Genomic DNA, 17607 nt, shown 5'->3' on the forward strand with positions numbered 1-17607 from the left:
GCCACGCCAGCAAAGCCCCGCTTCGCTTCCCACAATGCAATTCGGCGAAAAGTGACGTCACCCCATTCAAGTGAATGGTGAAGCTTTCAACGCACGCCGCTGTGTGGACGGGCCGGAACTATGAAAAGATCTTAAAATCAATACAAATGTATTTATTATAAATGTTAGTCCTTAACATCTATCACTGTGTATATCACCATTCAAACATCTTTTGTTTAACAAACCCCACACAGCTCAGTAAAGACTGTGAAATGTTGACTTTATTTGATCATTTCAGTAAAAACTAACGTTCATATTTCTCTTTTTGATTATAATACTGATGAACGTTCAAAACAAAGCACTTGTGGCAAGTTACCACATGTTTTAAAAGGCTTAATAAGCACCGTAACTTTCATGATATAATTTCTCGGTCATAATCGGTTGTTTCCGTGAACGGCCGACTTGTGCTGCGGCCGCAAGGCATTGTGGGGCAGCATTTTCTCCTCTCCTTTCGTAAAGAGAGGTCCAGTGGTTCCTAAGCTAAAGGAGGTTATAAAGGAAGTTTGAAACCTCCTTTCCTATCATCTAGAGAATTGGAACGGCACTTATCACTGAGGGACTTCCGGGTCATTTCACTCGGTTAGGAAGGTTCCTAAGCTAAATGGACTATTGGACCGCAACCCAGATCTGAGGACCTCAGGAGGCTTCCCGCGGTATAACCTGTCCTCCAAACGCTGAGCTGATTCGACTGGAAACAGTCAGCTTGAGAATGCTAGCCCCTCACCCAGGACACAGGCACCCACTGCCGCTCCACCTGCACCCTCTCCAGGACCACCTGCAGCTCCGCTAAGGCACCGACCGGGTCCTCCTTCACCAGGACGTAGTCCACCCAGGCGCCGTAGCTCTCGTCCATCCTCTCCGCTGAGTGTTTCATGTCCTGTAGGTCGCATTCCTATTCGGCATGAGGAGGGGGACACGTTGATTCAGCCTTTTGATCATTATACACTCCTCAAAACATGAACACATGTACAAAGCTCCCCTATAATGTACATTTAATATATCCAAAAGCCTTAGTATGTTAATTGCCATCAAAAGAAAAAGGCATTTAGACTTTTATGATGACGCTGTGTTTAATGTAACTCACCGTGATCCCTGAGCTGAGTGAGGAACAGGAGCCAAGTGTTTTCCTGATGCTGTCATAGATGCGAGGCGTTACATAGATGACATAGGGTTTGAACTCAGCAGTACGAAGAGTCTTCAGTGCCTGAAACAAATCATATTGTACTTTAAAACACAAGGGTTGAACTAAATACGGTATATTGCAATGTAGTTATATTCAAACAAACTGTCAGCATATAAGGTAGAACTTAATTCCACAATAGACTGAATGCCCTGTAAAACCAAGGTGAGTCTGTGTCATTAGATAACATTAAATACCAAAACAAAATTAGGTAAGAAAAAAAAACGGTGCAGAAAATCCAATTAAACTCGAGTGTGAAAGAACCCTTTAGTTCACAGAAAACTGCACATATTCATGCTTTGAATAAAACCTTTAATTAAACTGTCAGATGTGATGCTAAAACTTGGAATATGTTTTCTTCTGCATCATTGAGGCAGATAAAGGCAATCAATTCTGTGAACAAATTAAACGTTTGTGACAATCTGGACAGAGGAGCACACATCTGCACGTACTCCTGTAAAAGCCCTTGCACATTTACTATTACAGATAGCTGCAACAGTTATCAGAAACATATGTTGGTATGTAGTGCTGCGTGACACTTTTTATACTAACCTCTGGTTGCACATCCACCAGACAGACCTTGTTTTGATCCAGATTTCTGTTAATGGACTCCAAACTGGTGCCGTACAGATTATCTTTATAGTCCCCGTATTCAATGAATCTGCAGAAATACAGCAGCATCATCAGTGAAGTATATCAACACTTCATGCACTCAATTAGTTTACAAAAACATATTACCCAGTGTCCAATACTTACTTTCCACTCTGAATGTCGGCCTCGAACGTTGCCTTGGTGATGAAGTGGTACTCCACTCCTTCTTTCTCCTGAGACTTCCTGGCTCGAGTGGTGTCTTTGGTCACATGTTCAAAAGCAGGAAGACGGGGTAGAGGAAAAGATAAGAACTGAACTTTTGTATTTTCTCTTAATATAAAAAACGTGTTAATATAATGCATAAATCACAATGATGACATTTGACCTGACACAAAAGAAGCATTCAGGCCAAAGGAAGATTTTCTTAGATAGTCCGTTGTCAGTCAACACTTATGAAACTCCAGAAATTACCTTTTCATTTTTGCTTTGTTCAGGACGGCAACATAAATCATTTACAACATACTATGTCGCTTTTGATGTATTATACGCTTTCTTACTGATTATGTTGACATACTGCAATATAACTTTTTTTGGACATTATACCCTGAGGGTTTTTTCTGACATTATATGACATACTATACTAAGATGTTTTGCCGACATACTATACTATGGGGTTTTTGCACTAAACAATGAACAAAACATCTAATCGTCCTGTTATTTCATTTAATGTGATTTTGAAAGAAAAACATTGACAACAGTGTATTAATCGTATTTGAATCCAAGATTACAAATATCAGGTGACCCAAGTGCAAAGTACACGTTGGTGTAGTTGTTTTTTTTAATCAAGTTTTGATTTAAAAAAATTTAAAAAAAGGCAACAAGACTCACGAGGCACAGCCAAACCAAATCGTCGAGGATTTCCAGCGATCACTTTCTGTTTGAGTTCCGTTATCCGAGCTCCCAGGGAACCTGTGAACAGATTAACATATCAAACAATTATTCGACACGATAAGGTGCTGAGGAAAAAACATCTGAGAGCAAGGTCCTCTTGGAAAACAAAATGTCTTTACCTTGAAGAAAAACATGGATATACCTTCAATTCATGCATGGGTGAGGGGGAAGGTGTCTTGTATTGGGGAGACTGACTTACATAATCAGAGGGAGGGCAGAATCATTTGTAAAAGTGTTGAAACCTTTTTTTTAAAAAGGTTTCATGGACGTCAACGTGCATAGCGATTTTGAAACTGCTGTGTGTTGCTACATTTATTTGTATTCTCTCTTATCTGATATCGTTTTATTGTATTTCGTTGTAAAGAATGTGAATCAATTTTCCTATTAGTTTTAATTGCCATTTATATTTGTGTAAAGACCAGCATACCAGAGTTTCTTACGTGTCAGTGAACCTACCGATCAGCACAATGAGGCGAGGTCTCTCCCCAGGGCGAGGCAGATACTGTGTTACTTCTTCATAGATCAGGAACTCTTTGTGATTGGTGTCTGGAGTTTGAGGTTCTCCTGGTGAAGCCTGGCGATCTTTCCTGAGGCGGAAACTTCTGCGCAGGCTAGCTGCAGTCAAAGAAATACAAATGTAAGCTGAACGGAGATACATACACCACATTCTATTGCAAATCACACAGCTACTTTAACATTTTGATACAAAGAAACATATGATGATAGTTTAACAAACAGCAGACTGTAAATTCCATCAATTTTAACACACATTTCAATAGTTTGTAACAAAGTATTTCTCACTGATTAAAAATGCCACAGACACGCAGAACAACACCGTTAGGAATCAGGAAGAGTACCTGAGTAAAAATCCCATGAGAGAGCATGGCCACAGAAGGCAGGCGCTGCCTTACTCTTGGGAGAAACTACAGCTCATATTAGACCATTTATTCACCCAGCTTAAATCTCACCAACAGAGAAGAAGCTTTGAAGCCATGCATGCTGCGTCTACCAAAAACCAACAAAGCACTTTAGCATGTAGCATGAGAAAGCCATTTGAGAAGCAGAGAGATATACGAGCTGGCATGAGATGCTAGAGATGCTGAAGAGGCTGTCGGGTCCGGCACAAAAAGCCACACTAAACAGTCCAAACGCAGAGACTGCTGAGCGAGGGCATGAAGAAACACCGACAACACACAGGTATCACTTATCATCCTGACATGTTTATGCAGAAAAATCAGTGACGACTAAAGCAGAAGGCCAGCAATTGTTCCCTTTACATCTACAGTTTTCACATCTTTGTCCATTCAAAATCATCACAGTTGTTTCACTGTAAAAGGTATTTGCTTCCTATTTTTTTACCAATAAAGTAGCAACAGGACTACAGTATGTGGCCATACTAAGGAACAATAGTGATTTGAGCTTACACCAATGAGTAACATATATACTTGCTCAACAAAGCTGATAAACAAATAAGTAATCAATTCTAAGAATCTGGAGTGAAGCTGTGTATATGATTTTGGTTACAGTCATCATTCAGATGATTAAATAAGATGTGAAAATAAGGTCCCAGCTGTGGCGATGCTTTCAGGCCCATAGAAGCACATTAAGACACGTCTAGACAGACAGAAAAGCTGGTGAAAGGCTAACAGAGCGGTGAAGACATCAGTAGATCAGGTAAGGTGAGGGGAACAAACACATCTGTCAAGAGACGTTACATCTGGCGTTTAGTTCAAAACATAGTGCATTCAGACTAAAGGCTTACATCTGTCCTACCCACTAAGTCCTAAGTAGGACAAAGCAATCTACTATAACACTTCATAGTATGCTAAAACAAATCCCTGGTACAGTACAGTTGGCGAATTCGGTTGACAACTAAGGCACTTATTGTGGAAGAAAGAATGATACTCATTAAACCTCGAGAACCCCCGTCCTAAAGAAAGATATGGATTTGCACACAGATTGAGCAGAAATGTGATGAAGCAGTGATTAGTGTACACTCATGGCTCCTCACCTGCGTCCTTTCCATTCAGAGTGCCCTCACTGTCACAGTCTTCTGCAGGACGGCATGCAGGACGAGAAGACAGGGTCAGAGGAGGGAGGGGAGGTTCATGTGGAGGGGACTTTACACTCAAAACAAAGCAGGTTAAAGTGAAGTGACCACGCTAATAATATTTTGAGGCAACTGTAAAAGGTACAAAATGGGTAAATGGAGGGAAAATGCAGCATCATTTTGTGTTTCGGGGACTCAGGTGGGGTGATGATAGAATTTGATTTAGAAATTCTGACCATGTGTTCAATACATGGATGAGTGCTACTTTCTTTCTGAAGTTGTGTCCACGTACCTCTCTCAGTCTGATCATCTGAGGTTAGCAATGCAAGGAATAACACAAAGCATATAGAGAGTGACAGAATATTACAAATGCTATACTGTGATATTACCACTGCTCTATGTAAACTGTGATCTAAATGTATGCTTCTTTTGTCTTGTAAATGTCATATCTAAACTGTATCTGAGCTAAGAAATACTCAACATATCTGCTTTCTCGATCTGCTTCTATTTCCTTTGCATATTATCCTGAATCATTTGTTACATTCAGTTCAAAGAGTATCACCTTAAAAACACAGTATACTGTTACATCAATACGACATATTTTTAGAGAACATACAAGAAAGAAGTGATTTTGCAAGCAGCCGTTGTTTTTCAGACTACAGATCCCATTTACTTTGAAATGGGATCAGGAAATGAAACCGTGGATTATGTATTTCTTTTAGAGATTAACCTCTGTTCTCTTTTTTTAATCTCTATTTCTGCATCTCTTTGGCTAAATTACATTCAACATGCAATATATATCTGTGGTTCTAAGCCTATTGTACATTTATGGTTACACTGCAGGTTATCTGTGATCTACAGAAGAGAAACGGGCTTACATGCAGGAGCTTTGGGGGACATTGGGCTGGAAAAGAGCCTATTTTCATCCTGTACCTCAGGCGCCTGGAAGGAAGAAAACAGAAAAAACATTAATTTCTCGTCTAAAAAATGCCACCTTGTCAGATATCTTCAGATCCTAGTCACAAAGGTTTATCAGTTATTTGACAGCAGAGAAGACTACCTCTCCTGGAACTGTTTTGACGGGATGAGAGCAGCACGCAGGTTACAGTCGCCCATCCTCTTGGCCTGCCACCAGGTGGCGTCCTCCTGACTCACGACCTGGAGGACGTCCCCCCTCTTGAAAGGAAGTCCCGCCTCCTGGCACGGCGTGGCCTTGTCCTCATAGGGCGTGTAGTCAAACAAAGCCCGAAGGTAGACCTTTTGGGAGCAGGAATATTCTGTTAACAAGGGTAACTTTAATAAATGAACATTTGGATTGTATGGGGAATATAGATTTAGGATGAATGTGTCAGATAATGAGTCCTCACCCTGCTTTCCTTCAGCTTGTCTTCTTCTGCAACAGCTGGGATGATTTTCAGTGTGATGGAGCCTTGTGACTGGGACTGAGGAAAAACAAAAACAGCTGGAATCATCAGTGAATAATTGTAAAGAGTATGATGATATGACCCAAATCTTTTTCCCCATTACCAGAATCTGACTAATTTCCTCTGGCTTTTTGTTGGTTATCAGGTTCCCATTGACCTCTCGCAGCTCATCCCCTATGTGCACCAGCCCTGGAAACACAAACACAGCACACACAAAAACAAGTCCGCTGAAAAAAAGCCTACCAGCCAAGCAAAATACAGCAAACATAATCCCAGTATGTGGAGTAAAAGTACTTTTAGAGTTTGAGGCTCAGATATGAACCACAAATCACACAGTTGTCTGTTGGCATGAAGTTGATAACATCTCCATGGCTACAGCCCAAGCAACCCTCATTTGTAATCTGGAAATATGCAATCGTGTGGCACTAATCTCAAGGATTTGTTCTCTGTCGACAGTTCATAGGGGGTTGTACCACTTAATCTTCTCACTTCTCTGTCAGTGTCAGCAGAGATAAGGAAGTCCTGTTGAGTAGGAAGTTTTAAGACAAATAAAAAACATATTGCATTATGGTGTACCTTAACACAGTTTGACTCACCACTGCGGTCGGCTGCCCCCCCCCCTCATGATTCTGGCCACGATCACAGCTCCTGTCACCTCGTCTCTGCGGATGGTCGCTCCCTGATTGAAAAGACGAAACGATTAATCCGGCTCGGCTGTATGTCATCTCCAGTTCACTGAGCCGATACAATCCTCTGGTACACGGTGAAAGACACTCCTCAAGTGCACATTGTTGGCTTTGGCAGGAATGATCAATAACCTGTTAGACTAAATGCCAAAACCGTGTTGCTGAAAGTTTTAGATACTTGATTATCCAGATCACCTCCGTGTCTGTGCTTGATTTCTGCTGGCTACATTCACAAAAGAGGGTTCCTGCTTTTTTTTAAAACCACAAAATAAGGGAAAATAGCAGATGTTTCTGACGGGTTAAATGTATTTGCTGTGAGGATTGGTGTATGTTGTATAGCATTACACAGAGACACACAGTCACACCATGGGGTTGTAAAGCCTTAAAGCTGCCCCATTAAAGCAAATTGAGCTGTTAAAGCCACGCTTGAGGGCACAACAATAATAATCGAAGGAAGGGCTCTTATTTAGAAATACCCTCCGGTGTGAGCAGGCCCTCACCAGCGGCTCTTTGTTCTTCACCAGACGCACGATCTTGACCGACTCTTCCTCCAGGTCGTCGTCCACGTCCTCCGGCAGTGGCGGCAGCACCGGGTCGAAGTTCTTTTGGGCCACGGTGTCGTGGGCTGACAGCACCGCCTTATGAAGACAAACGCACAGAAGGTACCATTTTAGAACCTGAAATACAACATAAAGCAAGCAAGAAAAAGCTACTAACACTAAAAAGCAGTAACATATCCTACACTAGCTGGATTGCTTTTGGTTTCACAGATGTCATCTCTTTCCTATTCTCATAAAGCCAATACCTTGTAAATAATCATTTGAAATAATCATTTGATACGTGTAATTAGGCAGCTCCGAGTCTGGTGTTCAAGATGATCAATTTAGAGTCAAATCAGAGCAGCTCCGGCTGAAAGCTCAGAAAACCAGCACAATGAGATGATATCAAAAGGGAGACACTGTCGAGCGTACATTACTTTGTGTATGTGTGAGGAAGAAAACTAAAGTGTGTGAGAGTGTACCTTGAGGTGAGGAGTGCTCAGCAGGAGGAGCAACTCTTTCTCATCGCCCTCGAGCGGACCGTTCTGAAGCTCTTCTGCCAGCTGAGGATAAGAATGAGAAAAACATTGCTTGAAATATTTCTAAGTGTTTTTTCATTACACACATTTACTTAAGAAATGTTCATGTGCTGAGATGGACTGTGAATGTTTACTTGGTGATGAAAGATTGCACTTACATCCTCGGCCAGACAGGTGGCGCTGTAGAGAACTGGAGTCGGGCTCTGTTTCTCATACTGCTTCAGTTTGTCATGAATCTGGGACGTACAACACACGAACATATAATCAGATACAAATATTTTAGGTTAAAACAAAGCCTGGATTTTCTACCATTATACATGTGAAGAGACACAAGTACTATGCTGTAGTATGCAAGTATGTAGCTTCTGGTAAAATAGTCTAAAACTATATACAGTATATACTATAACAGGTCATATTTGTGCACCCATGTTGCGTCTGGAAGATACTAGACACACATTCAGATGAATTTGTATTTGCAGCATTGCAGGTTTTTTTAAAGAAGTTTAGGTTTTAATGCTAGACCTGACTAGATGTCCCTTTGTCCAACACAGTATTTCAGACATATCTGCTGTACCTTCATGAGGTAACTGAGACTCTTCTCACTGAAGACATTTCTGAGGAAGACCAGGTCCTCTTTGTGGTTGGCGTCAGGGTGGAGCTGAGAGGTGAGCAGGGCCAGAGTCTCATGCAGCCCTGAGTCATAAAAAACGGTTATTTATTAATCAGACATTCAGAAACCCATTCTAAGACAAGAGCTACTGAAAAAATAAGCTTTTATATCATTAGAAAAGCATAAAAAATCAAAAAGCAATGAGTAATTGTTCATATTTTCAAATCTGTTTTGCATATTGAATGCATTTTAATCTTCTTTAGGGATCATATGAATACGAGTAGGCATCAAGAACAAAGTTCTTGCTTTGATACGAGTTAATTAAAGTAATACCGGATTATCTTCTTTTGCTAACAGCCGAAAAACAAATGCTGCGTGGATAAACAAATCCAAGTCCTCGTGACACAAAGACTTCCTGAAATTCAAAACATTTCCTCTTTTGTTTATTTCTCCAACATTTGCGTTTTTTTAACTTATTTTCCATACCATAGCCAAAGATTTTAGATAACTACACATCTAACTTTGATGTATTGAATGTTGTTGGAAGTCGTTTGTGTAAATCTAAAAGATGTGTAAAACTCACAGAAAGGTTTTTTTATTAAAACTTCTGTTTGGTGCTGATGAAGTTTCTAATAAAATGCATTATTTAGAAGCATATACTGTATATAAAATAGAATCAGTAAGAATGAAAAAAACGTGATCATGTGTCTGAACGTACCTGTGTTTGCAGACACGATGGGCATGGCTTCATCCAGAGGAGGCAGGAGGGTGCAGAGAGGGAGCAGGGGGGGGGGGGGGGGGGGGGGGGAACTAAAGCCGGGGCACGCTCTCCACTCCTCTGTCCTCCACGTACGTACGGCTAATGTGAAAAATCACAGCTGGAAATAGACAAATAGACACAGAAAATGATTTTTTAAAAGTGGATTAAATTAAGATTTCTCAGAATTTAGGACCTTTTTTTGTTTTTCTAATATTAATCTAAAACTACACAAGGTTGAGTATTTCTGTCAAAACAAATATTTGAAGACAGACCTCTGGGGATGCCGATGGAGAACACATGAGGTTATACAAATATAGCTCACTTGTAAAGCATATATTTTCTCATTAAGAATGACTTCCTTACGTAAACACATCTTGAAAGGGAAGCCGGCCAGCCGTGAGCCGTCCATTACAATAATGAAGTTTCAATATAATGAGTAGCTGCTTTCATTACTGAGCCATGGCACATTCATTTCATTTTAAACTGAAGAAAGTGAGGCTAGATTACACTCAACCCTTTTGTCCAATAGGATGCTTCACCTCGTTTATCACCATGGCAATCCTGTGGTGCCAAATACTGATGACTCGCTGTTTTCACATTTCAATAGCCTCCCTGAATAGATCAATTAAATGATTGGGTCCCATTATACACTTCAGCGGGTTGGTATTGTGTGCGGTGAAGCATGTAGCTTCGATCTGCCATCAATTTAACATTTCCATTAGGGTCTTAGATTTCTGAAATCAGTTGTTTTAGATAAGAGAAGATATATTGATCTGTGAAGGGAAAGGGCCTGTTACTCCAATCCATGTGCATACATTATTATTTTATTTAACTAAAGTACAATAACATTATTCAGTAAAGATATATTGGCACCTTGATGTTTATGTAAAGATAGTAATCGTTTTCTGATTTTAGCTTTTACATTTGGAGATTTGACGACCTTTCTTATTACATTACATTACATTTACATTACATGTAAGCGACTAACATACATTCAGTACTGTGGACAATCCCCACAGGAGCAATTTGGGGTGAAGTGTCTTGCCCAGGAACACAACGACATGCTGACTGCAGTGGAACTCGATCTTGCTATCCCCTGATTCAAAGTCCAGCACTCTATCCACTGAGCCACAGCCTCCCTTATGGTTATCATTGTATATTAAATATATTTTGTTGTAGGGTATTTGCCGGACAAAACAAATAATGTGAAGTTGTTATCTTCCAGAAAATGTTGCTCTAATTAAAAAAGATATAACTGTATAAGAAGTATGACTTTGCAAGCTTTTTTAAAATCAGTCTTGTAGGAACGGTCCTTTATTTAAATTACTTGAACAGTTTTAACATCATTTTATTTTAAAACATAATTCCCCTGAGAGGCAACTGGTTTTTGCAGGTGTAATGACATTAACCAATCAAAAGGTCGCTAATATTTTACAGATTAAAGTGAAAAGGTTGCCTTTCTTTGAACGCTGCACATGTTCCTCCGCAGCTGGCAGGGTGAAGACTCTGATCTAGATTTTAATGAACAGTCCGCGGAGTTAATCATGTAAAACAGCAATTTATTCTTCACCTGCTCCAACCCTTAAACTTATTCTGGCGCAGTAATAACACTATAAATCATGTCTTTACCATCTAGTGGCTGATTTTCTGCTCTAGTGATGTTGAGTTCTCATTCCTACAGACATAAAATCTATGACTACACATTTCCTTTTTTTCCAGCCCTCTTTCTAAACGTAAACATTACTTTTGTAAAATAAAGTCTGTTTTCCACCTACAGTCCACATGGTGGTCTGTGTGAAACAAACAGAAAGCGTTAGTCTGTGTTTTCACGCTGAAAGCAACATTTACTCTGAGATTGAAATAAGAAAACAATTCAGCAGCGTGTTCTGGCTCAGGTTTGACATCTACAATCACCACAAACACGCTTCAGGCCAGAAGTTGGCAATGTAACAATCTGTCAAATGTATTTACTGCTCAAGACAGATGAGTGAACATATCAGCCTGGTGAGTTTCTTATTGTAGATCAGACAGTGATTGTTTTTTGCTGTAGAGGTTTGTCTATGAATACAACACAGCAGTTAAAAAAACTACTTTGCTTATTTTCAGTAATCCTGTGTCAACATCTTTGCCAAATTGATCAAAAAAGTGATTCACAACTGTCTTACGATAATTACATGCTATTTTCTATGATCAAAATGTCCCCTGATGGGCTGGTAACAACAGAAAAATCTGCCAAGCGTTTTTCTGATTTGGAAAATAAAAGTGGCTGGAGGGGCAGGATGGCATTCTCCCAAAGTGGCAATTACAATAAACAGTGACACAAGTAAAACAATGCATTCAATTGTGCATTAGATCGATGAGTGGTTATGAAAAATAATCTGCTTCGAGGCCATTACACATTGTAATCGACAGTTACTGGAGTCCATCAGCAGCATGTTGATATTGATAGCATCATAGCAGACATGCGAGATAAATATTACCTTCCATACGACTTACTGGAAGATGAACGGGTCATAAATCGTATTTTTGCCTTTCGTTCAGCGATGTCGACAAACAAAATATATATGAATTCAAATAAATTATGATTATGTTTGAATTAGACTTATTTCCCCTGCCTTAAAGGTCACCTATTATGCAAAATCCACTTTTTCATGTCTTTTATACATCAACATGTCTCTGTGTAAAGAGATTCTGAAAGTTTCAGGAAGAAAGATTCTCACTTTTCATCCTGATCCATTTCTATAAAAACCTGTCTGAAAATGAGCTGATCAGATTTTGGCCACTTTATGATGTCATAACGATTTGTTGGGTTGTGTAACCATTAGCCAATCAGCAACCAAGGTAACCCCCCCACCACCTGGATCTCCTCCTAGAGCACCCTTGTGTTCTTTTTAACCAAATATCTCTCAGAGGGGCGTGGGGGAGTGGCTCCTTATTTTCATCTAAAGACAGAGAATCAGCACTTTTGAAACAGGGCTGAAACAGAGGGGATTATGGGATGCTACAATGATCTGTTTGGTGTTTGGAGCAAAACACTTCAGAGACATGTTTTGTATATATCTGAGACCTGTAATATATTGATGAAAAACAGTGTAATAGGGGACCTTTAAAAAGGAAAGCTGTTTTTTGCCATTTGTCGGCCATTGCTCAAACTCCCTCTCTCCATTGAGAAAACTTGGTCTTCACAACAAAGCTGACAGTTTGTGGTAAATCCCTCGCTGCTCCTGGTGAGCCTCCCTCTCTACACACTTGGCCAGCGTGCCTGACCTTCTTTCTCTCTGCCTTTTCCTCCCTCCATCCGCCTCTCTCTCTCTCTCTTTAATTACAAGAGGCTGAGAAGAGCTTAAGGCCGGCATCGCTCTGTTTTTTTTATCTCACTCACTGAGTCTAAAATACTTAAGGTTACCACCAGCCATATGGTGGTATTATCTATCCTCTCCTTGAATTAAGACAGCAAAGCTGGCGGTTGTGTGCATCACTGAGGATTTCAGCGAACACAATGAAGCAGATTAGGAAGAAAGATCAGCAGAGAAACTGAAAAGCAGCAAGGACAGCCGGGGCAATACTGAAGAGCATTTACATTCGCTTTTAGAAACAGAAAGAAAATCATTTAAAAATGTACTTTATAGCAAGAATAACTCGTCAGCAAATGAAAATGAAGCAATCATTCAAATAATTGATTTGGTAATTGACAGAAAATCTATCTTTTAGAGACATTTGTTCATTATGCATGTTTTCCTTTTTGTTGAGCTCAATTCTGTTACAGTTATAAACAAGGACATTTCAGTAACATTTATAAAAAGACAAGTCAGTGTTGTCCTTGCTGTAAGACATGCTATCATCTTGATTTGGAAAGGAGTACAATATTTTGATTTGTTTGGAAGAATCGTTACAGGAAAATTATTAGCCTGATTTGTATTCAACTTTGGCGTATGTCAAAAAAGGAACAAGTACATATCTGTGCATACAGACGAATCATTTCTCACTTTAGTTAACATTACAAGAATGGGCACGGCTTTGGTGAAGGTCATGCACACCACCTGTCCTTCTAGTTCATTATTTGTTAGCCTGCCTTTTACATCATTTGCATAAAGATGGTATACAAAATGAATTATTCATGATTTGTTGACTCCAATTGTCAAGTTTATCTTTTTAACCATCTCAGTAACGTACGTAGGGGAGAGGGAGCTGCTCAAGGAGACGTCAACAAGCAGGCTGTTGCATCCTAAACTATTTCCATCTTTCACCTCATGATCTTGTTTACCTTCGGAACATTTCAAAGATTCGTCCCATGCTGTCCCTAGCCGACGCTGACACTTTAGTCCATGCTTTTGTTTCATCTCGGTTGGACTACTGCAATTCACTTTTCTCCGGGCTACCAAAATTAACAACCGCCAAACTACAACTGTCAAAACACAGCTGCCAGGATATTAACCAGAACCAGAACATTTGATCATATCACCCCTGTTCTCATTTCATTGGCTCCTGATTCAAATAAGATCAGACTTCAATATTTTACTGTTAAAGGTGGGGTAGGTAAGTTTGAGAAACCGGCTCGAGATACACTTTTTGTTATATTCCATGGAATGCTCTTAACATCCCGATAGCAATGAATATCTTAAGTGCTTTGACAAAAAATCCATTAAAAAATGTCATCTGTGGAAGCCGTAGTACTGTAAAAAGCACGACCAATTATTTTAGCCGGCCCGGCTAAAATAACTGGATGGCCTGCCTGCCTGTCAGCCTTCCATCTGTGCACAAACTTATCTCGTGCCCTCATTGGTCATGTGCGCGTTCGTGTGTGTTGGAGGAGGGGCTCTGTAAGGAAGTGGCAGATTTTCTCCGGTTGTGTTATTTCAAATTCTAGCAATCTCGAGCCGGTTTCTCCAAAATTACCTACCCCACCTTTAAAATCTTACATGGACTAGCCATCATCATTAATTACCCCACGAATATCTACCAGGCTCCCACGATCACAAAATGCCAGTCTCCTTTCCATCCCCAGAATTTAAAAATCATCCGTAGGTGATTGACTCCTTTAAAAGCAAACTCAAAACCTATCTCTTCGCATCTGCTTTCCTTGTCAACTAATTTCCATCACCTAGTTTCCATCTACATTAGCATCACTTCAGTCACATGCTTTCATCACATGGCAATACTTATGTTGTTGTATAATGTTTTTATAATTTTCATGCTATGACTTGTTTTTGTCTTTGTTCGCTTTGTACAGCCCTTTGTGGACTTTTTTGTGATTTGGGGCTATAATAAATGTTGATTTGATTTGATTTACCACTACACATCCTAATAAAGTAGAGCTGTGTGTTCTCATTGTTTAGTTATTTCATATTATTTCATGTTTTTCTCATGGGTTTTCCCCTGCTGGGGCTCACATTAGCTGTGCCGGATTATAACAATGCTTCATATTCACATGTCTCCTCTTGTGACTGACAGTAAATCCTCACTGATTGTTCCTTTAATGCTCCGTTTGTCTGAGTTTTGAACTGTTTCTCTCGGTCTGCCTCGTTATTTTATCCACACAAATCCTACTAATGAACTAGGCACTGGTACAATCTACAATCACGTCTGCGTAGTACTTTATTAAACAGACATTGTTTTCGCAGAGCTTAACCTTATGCACTGTCCTCTCTCTACTCGCACACAAACATGAACGCCACCTGTTTGCCATACTTGTTTTCTGTTGGACGTCCCGAGAGGGAGCCAGAGAGGGGCGAGGTCATCGACACTCTGCTGATGCCATCTGCCCATCCCCTCTGTGTGTGTGTGAGAGTGAGGTTGAGTGTGTGTGTGTGAGAGTGTGTGCGTGTGTCCATCCTTCACCTTTGATGCCACCCACATGTCTGATTTGACATATCTGGATATGACAGATTTCCTTCCAATATCCATTTAGGAAAAGCTGTACACTCATAAGTGTATTACTGTAATCTATAGCAACTACCCAAAAGAGGTACAGCCATACACAAATAATGTTCCCTATGCTCTTTGAAAAGTGGAAAAGTTTAAGTATTATACGAATATGAAATGTTAGAGAATACATCTCAGAGCTCAAGGTGATATCGTCAATCTTGGGTGTTTAAATAACGTTAAATAAAGTATCATCAGAATATCATATTATAATGTTTCTTTGGACCCTAATACAATACTTTCTGATATCACAAAGCCTGCAACAAAAGGACTTTGATTTGATTAAGTTGCGGTTGTTATGAGAGACGTGCCATGGGAATTTCACAAATCAATCTATCCTTACAATCCTACTTACATTTCTTGTTTGAGTTCAACCAAAACTAAAATATATTAAGTTTTAAGGATATATTAAAAAAGACCCAGAGTCTCTTATTGGCAAAGCCTGGATCTTATTTGGTATGTTTCCACTATTTTTGCTTGATAAAGACTAACACAAATTACAAATTAGTTGCCTATTTTCCCTTGAAATCCACTAATTGCTTAATCCTAAAGTCTGTCCGTTAACAGCTGTAACTGTGTGTAGGATCACAAAAAAGGAAGTTTATCTAATGCTAGCCTGAGAGAGATTTACTTTTTAATTGTGCTAGAAATCAAATACAATATATTGCAGAGGAGGTCAAGAGCAGCTTTATAGAAGCTTATAAGAAAAACATCTCTTCAGTACACCTTCAACTCACCCACTCACAGCTAGATAAAAAAAAAAAATCCCTTCTAGAGATTGAATTTGGCTCTCAGTCTGAGGGAAAATTGAGTGTGTTATTTCAAGATTTCAACAGCCAAATAGGTTTTTAGGTGGAGGGGGAGGGCCTTGACATGCTCGTTTATAAAATGCCAATCTGGCTTGGAGGGGGGCCAGACTTCAGAGGCTTTTTGACTGATAGCTGATGTTAACTCCCACTAAGCCTATAATGACATGTGTAAATGTACTGGGTGTGACACATGACTGCAAAAAAGTCCTCCTTATAATCAATTAATCTGATTTACTCGCATTAAAAACACCATATTGTTTACGGGGAAATAAATAACCATAAACAAAATATAAGTTCCTATTCCCTTCCTATCCACTTAAACTCTGTTTAAAAACCCTGTGTATAAACCCTGACCTTCATTGTATTTCTCTGCTCTTCAGCACACCAAGGGAGCCATAACCATTGAACACAATCCAGCAGCAAAGCGAGGAGAGATATCAGGAGATAAATTTAAAAAAAAGGGCTAGTAAGGTCATTTTTTGTCATTTAATTAGCTCAAACGTCACATTTAAATGTACTTTACTTGGATATTGCAGTCTGTCTTGGTGCATGTCATGACCACAATGGCCTCTTCTATGCCATATATGGAGTCTGCAATCAATCACAGGTGATGCTCAGCCCTCATTAACATGCAGCACAGACAGGCCACATGGTTTTACTCGGGAATGTAAAAAAAAGAAACCCTTAGTGAAGAAATAACAGAATAGAGGTTTTGGCATTTTCTGTGCTAATTAGTGCTACCTGTGACTGTCTCTGGAGCTGTTAATTTCTCTTTGTCAGAAACACATGAAGTTCAATCATTGCACGTAAAAGCATCCTTACCTTGCTGAGGCTCCTCTCAAATTCCGCGTGCGTTTTTAACCCCACGCCGTCTCTGTTTATATCCCGAGCGTGTTTTCTTTAGTTTCTTTATTTCTCTGTGTATTTCTGTTTACTGCGTCTTCAGCTGAGTGGTTTTATTTCTCGGCTCCATCCAGTGTGTCTCTCAATGCGCCGCCCCTTCCCTCCCTCAGTCAGGCAGTGGGTCTGCTGCATTCAGGTGCTCCTCGTAATCTCTAATATCCAAGGTTCCCTGATGGAAATACACTAACACTGCTTGTTGCTGAAGGGGAAAATTAGGAGAAAATGTGCGTTTGATAAGGAAATTCGAAACACTAACGTACAATATCATTTATATTGCTGTGTAAATCTTTGAATAATTGTTTTATGTGAGGTACGTAGGGGCTACTTTTTGCAACTTATTATTTTGGTTATACTGGTTTCAATTGTTGGATATTCTGAAAATAAAAAAGGTTTGTTACTGGTTTTAAAACACCCTACAACTGAGGACTGAACCAAATGTTAAAATAGGGAGATGTAGATTTTATGGAAAGTCCTAATTTTGACTGAATTTTCAAATGTTCCTGGCTCCCATATAAAACAATGAAATGATGGAAAACCAATCACCATAAATCTTAGGGTATGCTGAAATGGATTAGAAAATGTACATACACAGTAAGGATTCAGC

At 39.7% G+C, this 17607-nt stretch overlaps 1 pseudogene; it reads right to left on the minus strand.

Annotated features, from left to right (window-relative positions):
- Positions 1-480: 480 nt before the first annotated feature.
- Positions 481-17061, minus strand: LOC117473410 (annotated as a pseudogene).
- Positions 17062-17607: the final 546 nt, after the last annotated feature.

Source organism: Trematomus bernacchii, unplaced genomic scaffold, assembly GCF_902827165.1.
Source record: "Trematomus bernacchii unplaced genomic scaffold, fTreBer1.1, whole genome shotgun sequence".
NCBI classification, from domain to species: Eukaryota; Metazoa; Chordata; class Actinopteri; order Perciformes; family Nototheniidae; genus Trematomus; species Trematomus bernacchii.